Source organism: Symsagittifera roscoffensis, chromosome 2 (assembly GCF_963678635.1).
Source record: "Symsagittifera roscoffensis chromosome 2, txSymRosc1.1, whole genome shotgun sequence".
Classification (NCBI taxonomy): domain Eukaryota; kingdom Metazoa; phylum Xenacoelomorpha; order Acoela; family Convolutidae; genus Symsagittifera; species Symsagittifera roscoffensis.
Window position 1 is genome coordinate 46,690,263 of NC_087063.1, and position 16,138 is coordinate 46,706,400.

Genomic DNA, 16,138 nt, shown 5'->3' on the forward strand with positions numbered 1-16,138 from the left:
GCCAAACGGGCGTCCATCCACAAGCAATTCTCATGCACTGCAAAGTCGTTATAATGTTGGGCGTAGTATTATCCGAGCATAGCGATGATTTCTTTTGCACGTGGGTTCCTGTCCCGTATTGCGTCTCAGAATAGAATTTTTTCCAAATTTGCCTCCACGAGCTTTAAGTTAAGAATTTCAGGGTAATCGATCTTCTTGAGTGTCTTGCATTCAGTTGGGACTATCCAAAAAACCCGTTTTTCACTATTTACAACGGCTTAAGACAAGCCAGGGAGTTGATGAGGGAATGAAATGACAGTATTTAATTTTTTCGAAGAATTTCTTTTAGGCACAACTTTTTCTGGTGGGATAATTTCTATGTCTGAATGTGAACTGAGGCTAGGCGGCCGATTTTGGACTCTATTTAGTACGACATTTAAGTTTACCTTTCCGGACTGTGTATATGTATTTGTAGAAGGTGGCTTAGGATCAATTTTTTCTGGTGAATTAGTACTTGACATGATTTTGACTGTTTTGTGATTTTGATTTAAAGAGTAACTGTATTTGGCGGAAAAAGAACAACGTCTGTTTCGTTGGATTCGTGATTTGCACATTTCCTTCGGTATGCAAATTTCTTGTCTCTGGTTGGCTGACTGTCGGTTGGATGCAGCCACGCCCTCTAGTGAGCGCTTGCACTCACGGTTAAAATTTGCATATTCTAATTTATCTTGAGTTTTATTGGATAATATACTCTCGTTTGAGAAAGAACATGATCCTACGCCCCCTGCCGTCGTTTTTTTTTTCAAATTTGATTTCATTTTTAGACCCCTAGGATTTAACTGGTTACTAAATTTTAAAGCTTCGTTGATCATTTCTAATTTCGCTGCTGTAAAATTTTCATCATAATGACTTGTTTGGAGTTCGGCTGCTAACGGGAAACGAGACAAGTAATCCTCCGTTCCTATTTTTGACCCCTGTCGATGTTCAACTTTAAAACCATATGGTAACAGACAATCGTACCATCGAGTTAGCCTAGTGATGAATGTTTTGTTTCCATTTGGTGATAAATTTAGCAAAGTGAGAAGTGCCTTATGATCCAAAATAACCGTGAAATACCGTCCGTAGATGTAATTGCGAAAATGCTCGGTGGCCCACACTACTGCGATTAATTCCAATTCGTTTGTCGAAAATTTTTTCTCGGCCGGATTAAGATAGCGCGAAGCGAATGAATTGGGGTGCAATCCGTGGGAATCTTACTGTTCTAACACCGCCCCCAGGCCGTCGTGGCTAGCATCGCAGAATATTCTTGTTTCCCGGTGAATCTCATAGTGTTTAAGTTCTACGATGTTCTTAACTAACCATTCTAATTGTTGAAAAGCGTTCTCGCAATCTGGCGTCCAAACAAATTCATTGCTTAGGGTGAGTAACGGCCGTAGCGGTGTACTGACCTCGGCGAGTTTTGGCAAAAACTTATGCAGACTTTGCATAGAAACCATGAATGACTTTAGTTGTATTCTTGATTTGGGTGGTTTCAAATCTTCAACAGCTTGGGATTTATGAACCAACGGTGTAGTGCCGTTTTTTCCGATACGGAAACCTAGCCATTCACATTCTGTTTTTGCAAATTCACATTTTCATTGTTTTAACGCGGCGTTTGATACATCCAACTTCTTTAAAACCTTCTCGAATAATGCAATGTGTTCTGTTCTAGTTCCTTGGGATGCGATTAGAATATCGTCTATAAATGGGTTTGCTTGGTTGAACTCTTTAAGTAAGTTGTCGATAATTTTTTCAAACATCGCCGGTATTGACGTAAGACCGTAAAATCCATTTTAAAAACGATTTGTTCCTGTTGATTTTCCGCCGACTAATGAAAAATTACATTGTTTGCTGGTTTTTTGATTGAGTGATACTTGTCCATAAGCATACGTAAAATTCATTCTTCTAAAACATACATACCCTGCTTTTCGTTCTGCAATTATTTGACTTATCCCATCTACTAATTTGACAATATTTGGCATTTTTACTTATTTTTGTGTACTGACCCTCTGTGTTCTGACTGCTATCTTCCCCCGTGATCCCCATGACCCTTCCTCTTTGCACTAGTTCGTTCCAGTCTTAGGGTCTAACGTACCCATCAGATCGCGCCTAAGGATCGATTGATGGTTCCCTGCAATCACCGACACGTGCAAGTTTGATCAAGTTCAGGTTAAATCTTCCACAGTTAAACTCAAATACAGGTAACGTGATAACGTACCTCCTCAGATTCTGTTTCAAGTCAATCAGCCAATTTTTCTGCGTTATCAAAGCCTGAGTTGACATAACAGTTTCCTTTGTGTCCTCTATACATTCGTCTTTATAATCGAAGTTTTCAGTGGTAGATTTCGACATCTTTCATTCAACTCTTGAAAAAATTTTAGCCAATCCCTTTTACTACTCTTTCAACATCTTGAAAATTTGTTCTCATTTCCAGCTACTTTTCTCAGCCAAAAAATCAAGATTGATTACAGTATCGATAATAAGTTTTTCACGGATGCTTGTTTTTAAAAAATTTGGTTCATCTATTAGGTTCGAGGATATTGATAAAGAAATTTGAACGTGATTTCCAATCCAAGTTGTTTTTTGGGTGGCTTTCAGTTCATCTGTTGGAACACGTGTATCACACACAGTTGATCGTTGTATGGTTGCTTATTTTGTCCAATAAAAGATAGTTTTCAGTAAAGACTGGGGTTATACAGAGTCTGGACATCCCATTGAATTGTTTTTTAGTAGTGCAGAAAAATACTGACATTTGTGGTCAACTTGAACCTCACCACCACTTTGTGTTCTGACGTTACTGAGTGCATTGCTCCACGATATCAAAACTTTCAACTTTCCCCTGAATTGTAATCAAACCGGCTTTTGTACTCAGTACATGCGATTTATCAAGCAGAGTATTGTTTTCGCGTGGGTAAAAATACAAATATTCCTACGTTTTGATATTACGGATATCAAACCCAAAAGCGATAATGAGTTTTGCAGCGTAATCAAGCTTATTGAAAACTTGATCCAGCTTTTGGTTGATTATGTTACTATCTGACTTTGACATTTGAAAGTTAAATTCCTTATGCCTCCCGTCTTCCATTTCTGTATCCATCAGGAAGTGTTGACAATCAATCAACTCCTCTTTGAGTTTCTTTCCATCATTCCCTTCCTCCTCCACAATCTTGTTCAAGTCTGCCACCGTATCACCTGGTTTCCGTTGTTTCGCTCAATGCTCTTTTCTCCGATGTTGTTGGGGATAACAACAACTCGGAAGCTCCTTGTCGCAAGACGAGTAAACCGTTAATTGCTTGATTTGAAGTTTCTTCCCATGTGGTTGCACATCAATTCCGCATGACCTTTAGTTCTGACAATCCTTAAAGTCATTATCAAGAGGTTTGTTGTTTCTCAGTTTACTGAAAAAAGCTTCGTATGAAGGTAACTAGTCATTCTCGAGCTTGAATGCACTGTTAAACACTCATAAGGGAAAAATTATTTTGTCTCGCTTTTTTTGTGGGCTTTAAGAAGCTTTAAGGAGTCTAGAGTTGTTGCTCCACCCCAAAATTTCAAGATATCGAGAAATTGTATGTCTCCAATCTTGAATGATATGAAAGTGTGAGCTTTTTTGATAACAAATGGTTCAGTTTCTTTATCATTGATTAAGTAGGTAATCAGATAGCTCTTGATCAAGTTCAGGTTAAATCTTCCACAGTTAAACTCAAATACAGGTAACGTGATAATGTACCTCTTCAGATTTTGTTTCAAGTCAATCAGCCAATTTTTCTGCGTTATCAAAGCCTGAGTTGACATAACAGTTTTCTCTGTGTCCTCTATACATTCGTCTTTATAATCGAAGTTTTCAGTGGTAGATTTCGACATCTTTCATTCAACTCTTGAAAAAATTTTAGCCAATCTCTTTTACTACTCTTTCAACATCTTGAAAATTTGTTCTCATTTCCAGCTACTTTTCTCAGCCAAAAAATCAAGATTGATTACAGTATCGATAATAAGTTTTTCACGGATGCTTGTTTTTAAAAAAATTGGTTCGTCTATTAGGTTCGAGGATATTGATAAAGAAATTTGAAATTGATTTCCAATCCAAGTTGTTTTTGGGTGGCTTTCAGTTCATCTGTTGGAACACGTGTATCACACACAGTTGATCGTTGTATGGTTGCTTATTTTGTCCAATAAAAGATAGTTTTCAGTAAAGACTGGGGTTATACAGAGTCTGGACATCCCATTGAATTGTTTTTTAGTAGTGCAGAAAAATACTGACATTTGTGGTCAACTTGAACCTCACCACCACTTTGTGTTCTGACGTTACTGAGTGCATTGCTCCACGATATCAAAACTTTCAACTTTCCCCTGAATTGTAATCAAACCGGCTTTTGTACTCAGTACATGCGATTTATCAAGCAGAGTATTGTTTTCGCGTGGGTAAAAATACAAATATTCCTACGTTTTGATATTACGGATATCAAACCCAAAAGCGATAATGAGTTTTGCAGCGTAATCAAGCTTATTGAAAACTTGATCCAGCTTTTGGTTGATTATGTTACTATCTGACTTTGACATTTGAAAGTTAAATTCCTTATGCCTCCCGTCTTCCATTTCTGTATCCATCAGGAAGTGTTGACAATCAATCAACTCCTCTTTGAGTTTCTTTCCATCATTCCCTTCCTCCTCCACAATCTTGTTCAAGTCTGCCACCGTATCACCTGGTTTCCGTTGTTTCGCTCAATGCTCTTTTCTCCGATGTTGTTGGGGATAACAACAACTCGGAAGCTCCTTGTCGCAAGACGAGTAAACCGTTAATTGCTTGATTTGAAGTTTCTTCCCATGTGGTTGCACATCAATTCCGCATGACCTTTAGTTCTGACAATCCTTAAAGTCATTATCAAGAGGTTTGTTGTTTCTCAGTTTACTGAAAAAAGCTTCGTATGAAGGTAACTAGTCATTCTCGAGCTTGAATGCACTGTTAAACACTCATAAGGGAAAAATTATTTTGTCTCGCTTTTTTTGTGGGCTTTAAGAAGCTTTAAGGAGTCTAGAGTTGTTGCTCCACCCCAAAATTTCAAGATATCGAGAAATTGTATGTCTCCAATCTTGAATGATATGAAAGTGTGAGCTTTTTTGATAACAAATGGTTCAGTTTCTTTATCATTGATTAAGTAGGTAATCAGATAGCTCTTGATCAAGTTCAGGTTAAATCTTCCACAGTTAAACTCAAATACAGGTAACGTGATAATGTACCTCTTCAGATTTTGTTTCAAGTCAATCAGCCAATTTTTCTGCGTTATCAAAGCCTGAGTTGACATAACAGTTTTCTCTGTGTCCTCTATACATTCGTCTTTATAATCGAAGTTTTCAGTGGTAGATTTCGACATCTTTCATTCAACTCTTGAAAAAGTTTTAGCCAATCTCTTTTACTACTCTTTCAACATCTTGAAAATTTGTTCTCATTTCCAGCTACTTTTCTCAGCCAAAAAATCAAGATTGATTACAGTATCGATAATAAGTTTTTCACGGATGCTTGTTTTTAAAAAAATTGGTTCGTCTATTAGGTTCGAGGATATTGATAAAGAAATTTGAACGTGATTTCCAATCCAAGTTGTTTTTTGGGTGGCTTTCAGTTCATCTGTTGGAACACGTGTATCACACACAGTTGATCGTTGTATGGTTGCTTATTTTGTCCAATAAAAGATAGTTTTCAGTAAAGACTGGGGTTATACAGAGTCTGGACATCCCATTGAATTGTTTTTTAGTAGTGCAGAAAAATACTGACATTTGTGGTCAACTTGAACCTCACCACCACTTTGTGTTCTGACGTTACTGAGTGCATTGCTCCACGATACCAAAACTTTCAACTTTCCCCTGAATTGTAATCAAACCGGCATTTGTACTCAGTACATGCGATTTATCAAGCAGAGTATTGTTTTCGCGTGGGTAAAAATACAAATATTCCTACATTTTGATATTACGGATAACAAACCCAAAAGCGATAATGAGTTTTGCAGCGTAATCAAGCTTATTGAAAATTTGATCCAGCTTTTGGTTGATTACGTTACTATCTGACTTTGACATTTGAAAGTTCAATTCCTTATGCCTCCCGTCTTCCATTTCTGTATCCATCAGGAAGTGTTGACAATCAATCAACTCCTCTTTGAGTTTCTTTCCATCATTCCCTTCCTCCTCCACAGTCTTGTTCAAGTCTGCCACCGTATCACCTGGTTTCCGTTGTTTCGCTCAATGCTCTTTTTTCCGATGTTGTTGGGGATAACAACAACTCGGAAGCTCCTTGCCGCAAGACGAGCAAACCGTTAATTGCTTAGAAGAAACAGTGTTAAATTGTTAGTTGTTTTTGTAAGTGAAATAATTACAATCAGGACAAGAAAAAACTTTAGTACATCTCTATCGATGTCGAGCTGCATGCGTCCTAACATACATGTTTCTACAGCCCCACACTGCACTTTATCGTTTCTATTCAGCGACGGCATCTAAACTTGGGAGAATTATTAAGTAACAAAATAAAAAAAATCGTACTTGGTACATATCCATATCAAAGTGGGCGATTCAAAATGTCGCAAAAATTTATTCAGTGACTTATACTTACTTTGACTTTTCGCGAAAGAAATTTGTTTTTTTTCAATTCATAAAACAGTGTAAAGACACAATTGTTTTCAGCGTAAAAGAAAATCAGCATGATTTTAAATTAATTGTTGTCGCTTAGAGAAAGGTAACCAAAATAAATTCTGTTCCAACTAATCAGAAATGACCAATTTTGAAACTGAATTAATGGTTTAATTTCTCTAAGGATTTGAAAACTTCTCAAAGTTCTTTATTCCTTCATTTCTTTAAGGATTTTAAAAGCTCAAAACCCTACTTGATCAGGTTTGGAATCAGATTTCCAGAGGTTTGTTTTGAAAAATTCATCAACTTTGAGTTATCCTCTCAAATTTACATCATAATTGGAAATAAAACTAAGTTGATGGAAAAAATTGTGGAGATTTCACTTATATTACTTTTCTTTCTCAAATCGGCAATATTTGTTAGTTTTCAAGTTATGGTCATTTGTTCTTGCAATTGCTTTTGTGTCTGATTTTGCTTATTTGGAAGATTTAAGTCCCTAAAATAATCTCCTATTAGATACACCACCATAACATAAATGAACATTTTTGTGACTAGAAACGACAAAATGTAAAAATATCCTAAAGTAGAAATTTGTTTCCGATTGGAAACAACTTTTATATAAAAACTCCATCAAAGGAAGCTGAAATCTGATTGGACACGACTACAGACCAAATATAAAACATCAATTCTGATTGGTTAAACCCACACCATTGAGTTGAAGTTACCCCTCACGCCTAACTGAGAATCATTTTATTTCCAACCTAATTACCGTCAACTACTTCATCTCTCAGCTCTAAGCAGTTTAATTTTAGTTTATCTACTGTCAACTACCTCCTCTCTCAGCTCTAACTCATTCTTGTATTCACTCTGTATCTTTTACTCAGCTTAGTGCTCAAAACGATCTTCTCAGTGCAAAACAGCAACCTTGCATACTCTGTAGAGTTTTTGCCTAATCTAGTACACATCAAAAGCGAGAAACAGTATCTGGAGTGTTTTTGGCACGAATGGACATCCCAATCCAAGTCTGGCACATGGTGGAAGTGACGCGACGGGATTTTATCGAGCATCATATGATGCAAGTACTCATCACAGAGAACCAACTTGGAACAATCCAAATGATGGAGGAAGTGTCTGAGAATGTGGGAATGAACTAGCCCGAGATTCCTGAGTCTAGATTTGTGGCTCACACAGTCAATGAGTTACTCTTTGCTTTGAAGGAGGACATGGGATCACCCGAAAACCCCATCACAAAAGATGAAGATGAGAGCTTCTCAGAAACAGCGAGGCCTCAAAACATCCCTCCACGACAACCACCAGATATGGAACCTCGTCCAGCTCTGCGTTCTATAGAGAACCATCAGAACTTTTCTGCTGCTCGACAGCTCTTTGGTTGAATATTGTTGTAAACAATTGATGTTTGATATTTATTTCGTTAATTGTAATTAATTATTTTTTTCGAATTCATTTTCATGATGAGAATAGATGAGCAGCTCAGGGCAAACCATTGAAAAACAATTAGAGTACAACCTAATGTAGCGTTCCAAAATTGCACACATGTTAGAAAACTTGATTATTTTTGCGCACATCTTACAGAAAAAAACAATAGAAAGTTAGTACAGAAGTAGGACTACCTGATGGTTTTTTGCAACTTGCCAAAAAAACTCAAAAACTTTTCGCATTTTGTCGAAAAAAGGAAAAGAATTTGCAAATTTAAACAATTTTTGCATTTTGTCAAAAGATGAAATATTTTCCGCATCTTGTCAAAAAAATAGAAACAGTTTTCGCATTTCGAAGGAAAAAAGAACTTACATTTGCATCTTGTTAAAAAAGTTCAAACTTTTTTTTGCAGTTTCTTGAAGTCAGAAAAAAAACATTACAACTTGTTAAGAAATATGAATAGAACTTTGCAAATTCTCTAATAACGGTGAATATTTTTCTTTTTCTTTAAATTTTTTTTTGATTTCGTAAGCATATGAGAGAAAATAGATGGATAATTAAAATTTTTTTGATTTTCTTTGGAAACTCGACATTAGTACTCGACATTATTACTCGACATTATAACTTTGAAAACTCAACAACTCGATACTTCGTTTGTGGAAGCTAGTTTCTGGTTAGAACTTCAATATTGACGTTTGATTTTTTTTGCGTAACAGTTTCTTCTTTGCAACACTGGGCATTTTTACTGCTCTTTTTCATTTCAAAAGAGCGTTCTATAGAGAACCATCAGAACTTTTCTGCTGCTCGACAGCTCTTTGGTTGAATATTGTTGTAAACAATTGATATTTGATATTTATTTCGTTCTTTGTAATTAATTATTTTTTTTCGAATTCATTTTAATGATGAGAATAGATGAGCAGCTCAGGGCGAACCATTGAAAAACAATTAGAGTACAACCTAATGTAGCGCTCCAAATTTGCACACATGTTAGAAAACTTGATTATTTTTGCACACATCTTACAGAAAAAAACAATAGAAAGTTAGTACAGAAGTAAGACTACCTGATGGTTTTTTGCAGATTGCCAAAAAAACTCAAAAATTTTTCGCATTTTGTCGAAAAAAGGAAAAGAATTTGCTAATTTAAACAATTTTTGCATTTTATCAAAAAATGAAATATTTTCCGAATCTTGTCAAAAAAAATAGAAACAGTTTTTCGCATTTCGAAGGAAAAAAAAAGAATTTACATTTGCATCTTGTTAAAAAAGTTCAAACTTTTTTTGCAGTTTCTTGAAGTCAGAAAAAAACATTACAACTTGTTAAGAAATATGAATAGAACTTTGCAAATTCCTTAATAACGGTGAATGTTTTTCTTTTTCTTTAAATTTTTTGTTGATTTCGTAAGCATATGAGAGAAAATAGATGGATAATTAAAAATTTTATGATTTTCTTTGAAAACTCGACATTAGTACTCGACATTATTACTCGACATTATTACTTTGAAAACTCGACAACTCGATACTTCGTTCGTGGAAGCTAGTTTCTGGTTAGAACTTGAATATTGACGTTTGATTTTTTTTCTTTGCAACACTGGGCATTTTTACTGCTCTTTTTCATTTCAAATTGTGATAAACAGCGCGGTCAAGTTGATTGAAAACTTAACCAATTGATGAAATATGATTTGAACAAAATCTGTTTTTGTACAGAGTGTAAAAACAATCGATAATTTGTATTGTGAAACGAAAATTACCAAATCGTTTCATCATTTGATCGAAAGATGAACCAAATGGAAATATGTGGAGCTTAATCTTTTACAAAGAACCGTTAGATTTGTGGATAGGGTTACTAAAAATTTTTTGTGAAAATCATTGGAAACGGAAATAAATAGCGATTTTCGACAAAAATCTCTTTAAAGCTGGGAAGAGCTTGACACATAGCAGCACTCATCAGGAACAAAGATTTTTGCTGACAATTTCTGATTTATTTGGAAACACTAACACCTAACCAATTCCATATTTAGAAACTTCACACAAAAATTCCATTTATAGTTTTTTTCCTTCTATGGTAATTTGAATGACTCATCTTGTTTACTTCCACTTTCCACTTTAAACAAATTCTTTCATTTCTCCTCATCTGATCAGTCTGCTCTTGTATTGAAAAGTGTACTCAAAAACATACATTAGTCTCATTTAGAGTGAATTCTTAAAAAATTAAACAAGAATTGGGAGATTTGCTTGGTCCCAAAAACCGTACAAGGGGAAAATTTATTTTGAAACCTACTACAACTATTCAAAAAAATTGAGTTGGGACGACTCAAAAAAAACAGCAAGTCAATTTATTGAGCTAGTGTTTGTGTTGAACATTATGACCTGGAGTCTTGGTTTTTCAAGAAATGTAACCTCAAAACTTCACCGTAAATTGGGACTTTTTCATGTTCTTATACAAGAAAAATCCCAAAAGTTTTCGCTATTTGTTATAAAATTACAAAGTTACCCAAACTTGCAGAATTTGGACGTAGACTAACAAATATTCCATTTTTTATTTGGACTCCGCGTAATGATAGCAGAAAAATTCAAATAAAGTACCGATCCAATACCAAAAAAATAGAACTTGGAAATCAGTGGAAAAATAATCAATGTTAACAACTACAAAGAGAAGAAGATGATAAACTACTCGATATAATTCCTTCAATACTTGGCTTGGTTATGTCAAAATTTTCAAAAAGTCTTGTATCATTATTGACGAATGCAATGTAGATAATGAACGGACAGAAATTGAATGAAATTGTAAGCGTTCTTGAGAATATAAAGCAAGGTTTCTCAGCAAAGACCAAAAGAAAAAAGTTTTATTTTTTTGTACCTGTTTTGTTTTGGACCCGTGCAGAAATTTGAATGATTTGGAACAAACATTAATTTCTGGAGTTCTAATTGCATATCGGATAATTGCTGGATCTGTGAAATCTACTACAAAAAAGGACCTGGGTGTTGTTATGTTCCACATAGTCTCCCCAGTTTATGCTTTTTGGTGACGTGACTGGATTAATTTTTTGTTTACATGTTAAAATATTTGCTTCGTCAGTATTTGCTTTGTTCGATTGTTTTTAATTTTAACCAAAAAAACTCCTCAGAAAACAGTTGACAGAATGAGCCATGCTGTTTTGAATACTGAATGTATTGAAAACAATTTGGTGAAAGAATTTCGAGTTTATAAGGATGGACAAACTATGGGATATTCCTTTCTTCCTCCTTTCTTCTTGGCGTACAAATTCCCAATCGTCTTGGAATCAGTTGGAACAGTGGTTAAGAAAGATATATTGATAATTAAAAATTTGAAAAAACTTGAAGTCTCAGAAACTGAAATTTTTGCAAAAAAGTAAAGAAAAATGAAAATTCTGTCATATTTTTTGGAATAAAGCTTATGAATTTAGATGACAACGGTTGCCCAAAAATTTTGTATTTGATATTCAAAGCTGAAGAATATAATTGAAGCTGTAGCAGCTACCCATTTCGTCATGCAAAAACTCTTCATTGTGCAGAAAGAAAAGCATTTTCATACGGAACATGGACTTGATGTTCTTTATTACGTTGTAACACAAAATAATCGTATTGTGCTACTTTTTTTAACTTCGATTAAAGTCATTGTCAACTTTTTCTTTCTATATTTGAGATGGACAATCAAAGTGACAAGCCCGTAATATTAGGAAATTTTGTTTTTGATGAATAAAACTATGAACGAAAATCATCGAAGTTGTTTGGACGTACATGTATTAGATCTCTTTTAGTTTTTTGGTGCCAATTTTTTGTTATAATTTTGATGATAGTATGTGCACTTGTTCAATTTATGTTATCCACAACATGTGAAGAAGTGACAGTTTGGATCTTATCAAGTACAGTCGGTTATATTCTACTTTCTCCAAAGCTGTGAAAAAAATATATCTAACAAAGAACAATTTTTTATTTACCAAGTTGGACCAAGTGGATCTGGAAAACAACATTTTATTTTTGAGTGGTTGAAAATCGGTGTTTTAAACCAGCATTCGACAAAACTTTTAAATTTTATTAACATTAACAACCTCCTTATTGTCAAATGAAAAAAAGAAACCTTAATTCTATCCAAGGAGTAGACTTTGAATTCATTAAAAATGTTCCCAATAACGGAACTAAGTATCTGTTTTTATTTGATGATTCTTGTGAAGTAATTTCAAACTCCAAACAGTTTGTAAAAATTGCCAATGCTGGGAGACACAAGGGTCTGAATACAATATACATCAAACACAATTTATTTCATCAAAAAAATTGGGAACAGATGTGGTTTTACAAAATACACACATAGTCTTGTTCACTTCGCCAAGAGATGTTTTACAAATCAATACATTAAGTCAAAAATTTGATCTAGGATCTCAATTATAAGAGTAGTATCAAGATGCAACATATGTTCTTGATGGTTCTTTTTTTCGTTCATTTAACCCCAAAAACAGTTGATTCACCTAGGTATTGCTCTAATAGTGGCTCAGTTCTAACAAAATTTTTTTCACCAGCTGTAAAATGACAACGTTTTTGGACGATGTGTACACATTACGTCTCTATTCTCCCAAAGTTTAAAAAAAAATTCCGTTAGAGTTCGAAAACAATTCTTTTTCAATTATCCAAAAGGTTTCATTCAGTTTCTGAGCGAGTGTTTAGTCAACCTATCAAGAGGAGAGCTTTGAGATCTTCGGAAAGAAGACGTAGTAAAATATCGAAAAGAATTTTCAAAGTTAACTTAAAAAAAGAACTCCTCCGCACAAAAGAAGAATTATTTTTAGTTTAACTGAAGGGTTATAATTGATATCTACAATCACCCCTTTTGTCATTAAACAATTGGCACAGTTTGGAATAGTTTGTCTTAATTCCATATTCAGTTTATCAACCACAGAGTACAGTTCAAAAAAAAACAAGAAAAAGAGGAAATTGTACCAAATAAGTTTGATTCTATTTACAGTGCTGTAAATGCGAGGTTGAAAACGAGTAACAATGAACATCTTTCTGATTTAAAATTGAATTCTCCTAGAAATAAACTCAGTCACTCACACAACATCATATTAGATAATCGAGATACAAAAGAATCTATTGTAGACTTTGTGTGTGCACTAAAGCAAAAAAAAAACCAACTTTCCGGGTTGTTACTTTACTATTTTTGAAGCAACTCAACTTCCACCTAATTTCGTTATAAACAGGAAAGCCAAAGCAAATGACAGAGGAACTTGGATCCCTTTCAAATTCTGAAAAGGTAAGAATAAACAGAATGTATTCTAGGGGTAGAGCTGCTTACGGTTCTATTCAAAGCTTGAGTAAAGCGAGTGGTTTATCAAAAAAGAAAGTACAACAATTCTTACTCTGCGAAACATCCCATAGAAAAATTGGTCCGCCAATCAAGCTATTCTGAAGACTTCAAGCGTTTTCTAGAAATATTAATGAAATCTGGTGTATGGTCTTGGTTTTGTAAATAAATTAGCTAACAAGAGTTCAAACAAGGAAAACAGAGTATGCCAAAGACACTTTACACGCTATCAAAAAAAAATGATTTCTCAAAAAAAAACACTTTCAAAAAAATTTGCAGTGGGGAACTTTCAAAAAAATTTGCAAGAAGAAAGACATTGAAGTTTGCTCAACAATGAGTGTAACAAAAGCTGCATTCGCAGAGAAAGCAATTCAGTCTTGAAAACAAATAATATATCGTTACATTGAAGATCATGGTGAAAAATTTAATCCCAATTTGCAAAAATTTGTTTATATTTTGACTGTCGTAAAAATCTATGTATTGGAAATTATCCAAGAGATTTTAAAAAAAGTCATTTTTCAACCCTTTATAAAGTAAATCGCTCATAAAATTTACTAAAATAAAATTGAAAAAGGGGTTAGAGTGAGAGTTCCGAAAAATGATATTTTTTGCCAAAAAGGATACAAGCCACTTTTTACAGATGAAATTTCATAATTTCGGCAAACTCTACAAAAGAACTCCTACATACATCATCAAAGACTTCGAAAAAGGAAAAATTCTGGGAAAATTTTATGAAAAAGAGCTGAGAAATGTTCTGATCAAAGGTAAGTCATATTAAAAACTAAAATTCCATCGATCAGTTGTCATGGATACTTATATCATTAAGCTAGTTTTTAATGCTTCTTTTGATTGTTATGCGAAATATAGTCTTAAGCTAGTTTTTAATGCTTCTTTTGATTGTTATGCGAAATATATTCTTTGTTCTTCTACAAATTTTCTCTCGGATACATCTTAAAGGAGAATGGGAGGTTACTATTTTAGAAATAACTTACCCTTCATTGTACCAAAACGGTACTGAGGAAAAATTTACTTTCATAGATGGGAGAAAGTTCGGAAGAAAAAAAAAGATTCAACCAATACATATTGAACCTCGATTGTATTCAAGTTTTGTTGATAAAATTGCAGCAATCAATGACAAAATTCGAAAACGGGTAGGCGCACAAAACTTTGAATATAACGGAATTTATGTCGTTTATGTATCAGTAGATAAGATTACACAAAACAATGCCAATCATTTATCTTAGGATCAATCAGTCTTCATCCTTCAAAGTGCTGATTTGGGTCAAAATTTAGGTTGTGATTTAGAGCAATACCAGACAAGGGTTATAACAAAAGGAGAAGATCCACATTATCCTCAGTATTCTTACAACATTATAAGAACACGTTCCCTACTTATTTATAGTAATATTATAGATTATATTCTAGTAAGTGTTACAAAAACTCCTTTAGTGCGTTGTATTCATTTCATTTTCAAAGTGAAAAAAATGGAAACGTAATATTTACAGGTCAGTACATGAGTTATCAATCCTTTACAAATCTACAATTTATGAATTTATTTAAAAAAAAACTCTTTCCATAGCATAAAATTTGAACAAAGGGATACTTCAGGTGAAAAAATACCTTTTCTGTCCGTAGGAATTTGACAAGTTGCAAGATTTTGGATAATCATTTTTGAATTATTCTTCATTCTAAAAGGTTGCTCAAAGTTCAACTCAATTTCCTATTTTTCGTGGACATGCAAGATAGCCTGGAAGGAGCTTTCGTGCTCTTGCACAAACTCTTGTGTGAACTAAAATTCTTTTTATTAAAAAATAAAAAGTCCAAGTTGCGAAAAGAATCGGAGCAGATTTATTTGAACTTGCTGCTTCAGAGATTAGAGAAACTGTAAGTAGACAAAAATACTCGAAACATTTGCAAAATTGAACAAAAACAGTTCAAAAACAGTTGGGAGGTGGAAAAAAGAAATCCACGCGTAGAATTAGAAGAACCAATTCTCGTAAAAGTAGTTTGAAAACCAGTCGCTCTCGCAAAGACATTTTTGACAAAATTAAATGAGTATATATCAAAGTAGTCCTTTTCAGTACGTACATTTTACAAATTCAAACAAGGAAAACTTGTTTCTTTACTTGGATTTGCGTGATACCCACTCAGTTCCAAGCTTCATTAACTCAAAGGAAGATTGTTTGACGCTTTCAAAAAAGAAAACGCAGAACATAAACAAAGTCGGAGGATGATTCAGATGAGGAACAACAAACTTACCTAACTTACATAAGCAATCTACTACATTCTCTATTCTCTAATTGTTAAGTTTATCTTAAAAAGACAATGGCTTACAACGCCAATAGAATATATCCCAGTATCGAACGAATTCATTTTGTCGGCACATAGTAACAAATGAATAGTTAGTTAGTAACAAAGCATTTGATATGTATCCGTTCACTGATGGAGCAAATTCCTTGGGATAAAAGATAACTTTTTTCTCTATGGCAGGCTTGCCATTTATTTGCTTACTGGTAAAAACTGTTACTACCAAAAACCCAAGTTCGAATTAAAATAATTCGAGCTAGATCAAGTTTTTACATGCTGTCTGATAATCCAAATGTTAGTCTGTAAATTGTTGACTGTTCGCTGTTTAATAGCAAAATTTTAGTAGCTGAACCTAATCATCAATACTTGCAAGGGAATTTGGAAAGAGATTTTGCTCATTAGCATTACATATGAACTATAGCAAGAACCTTTATCATTCCATCTCGTC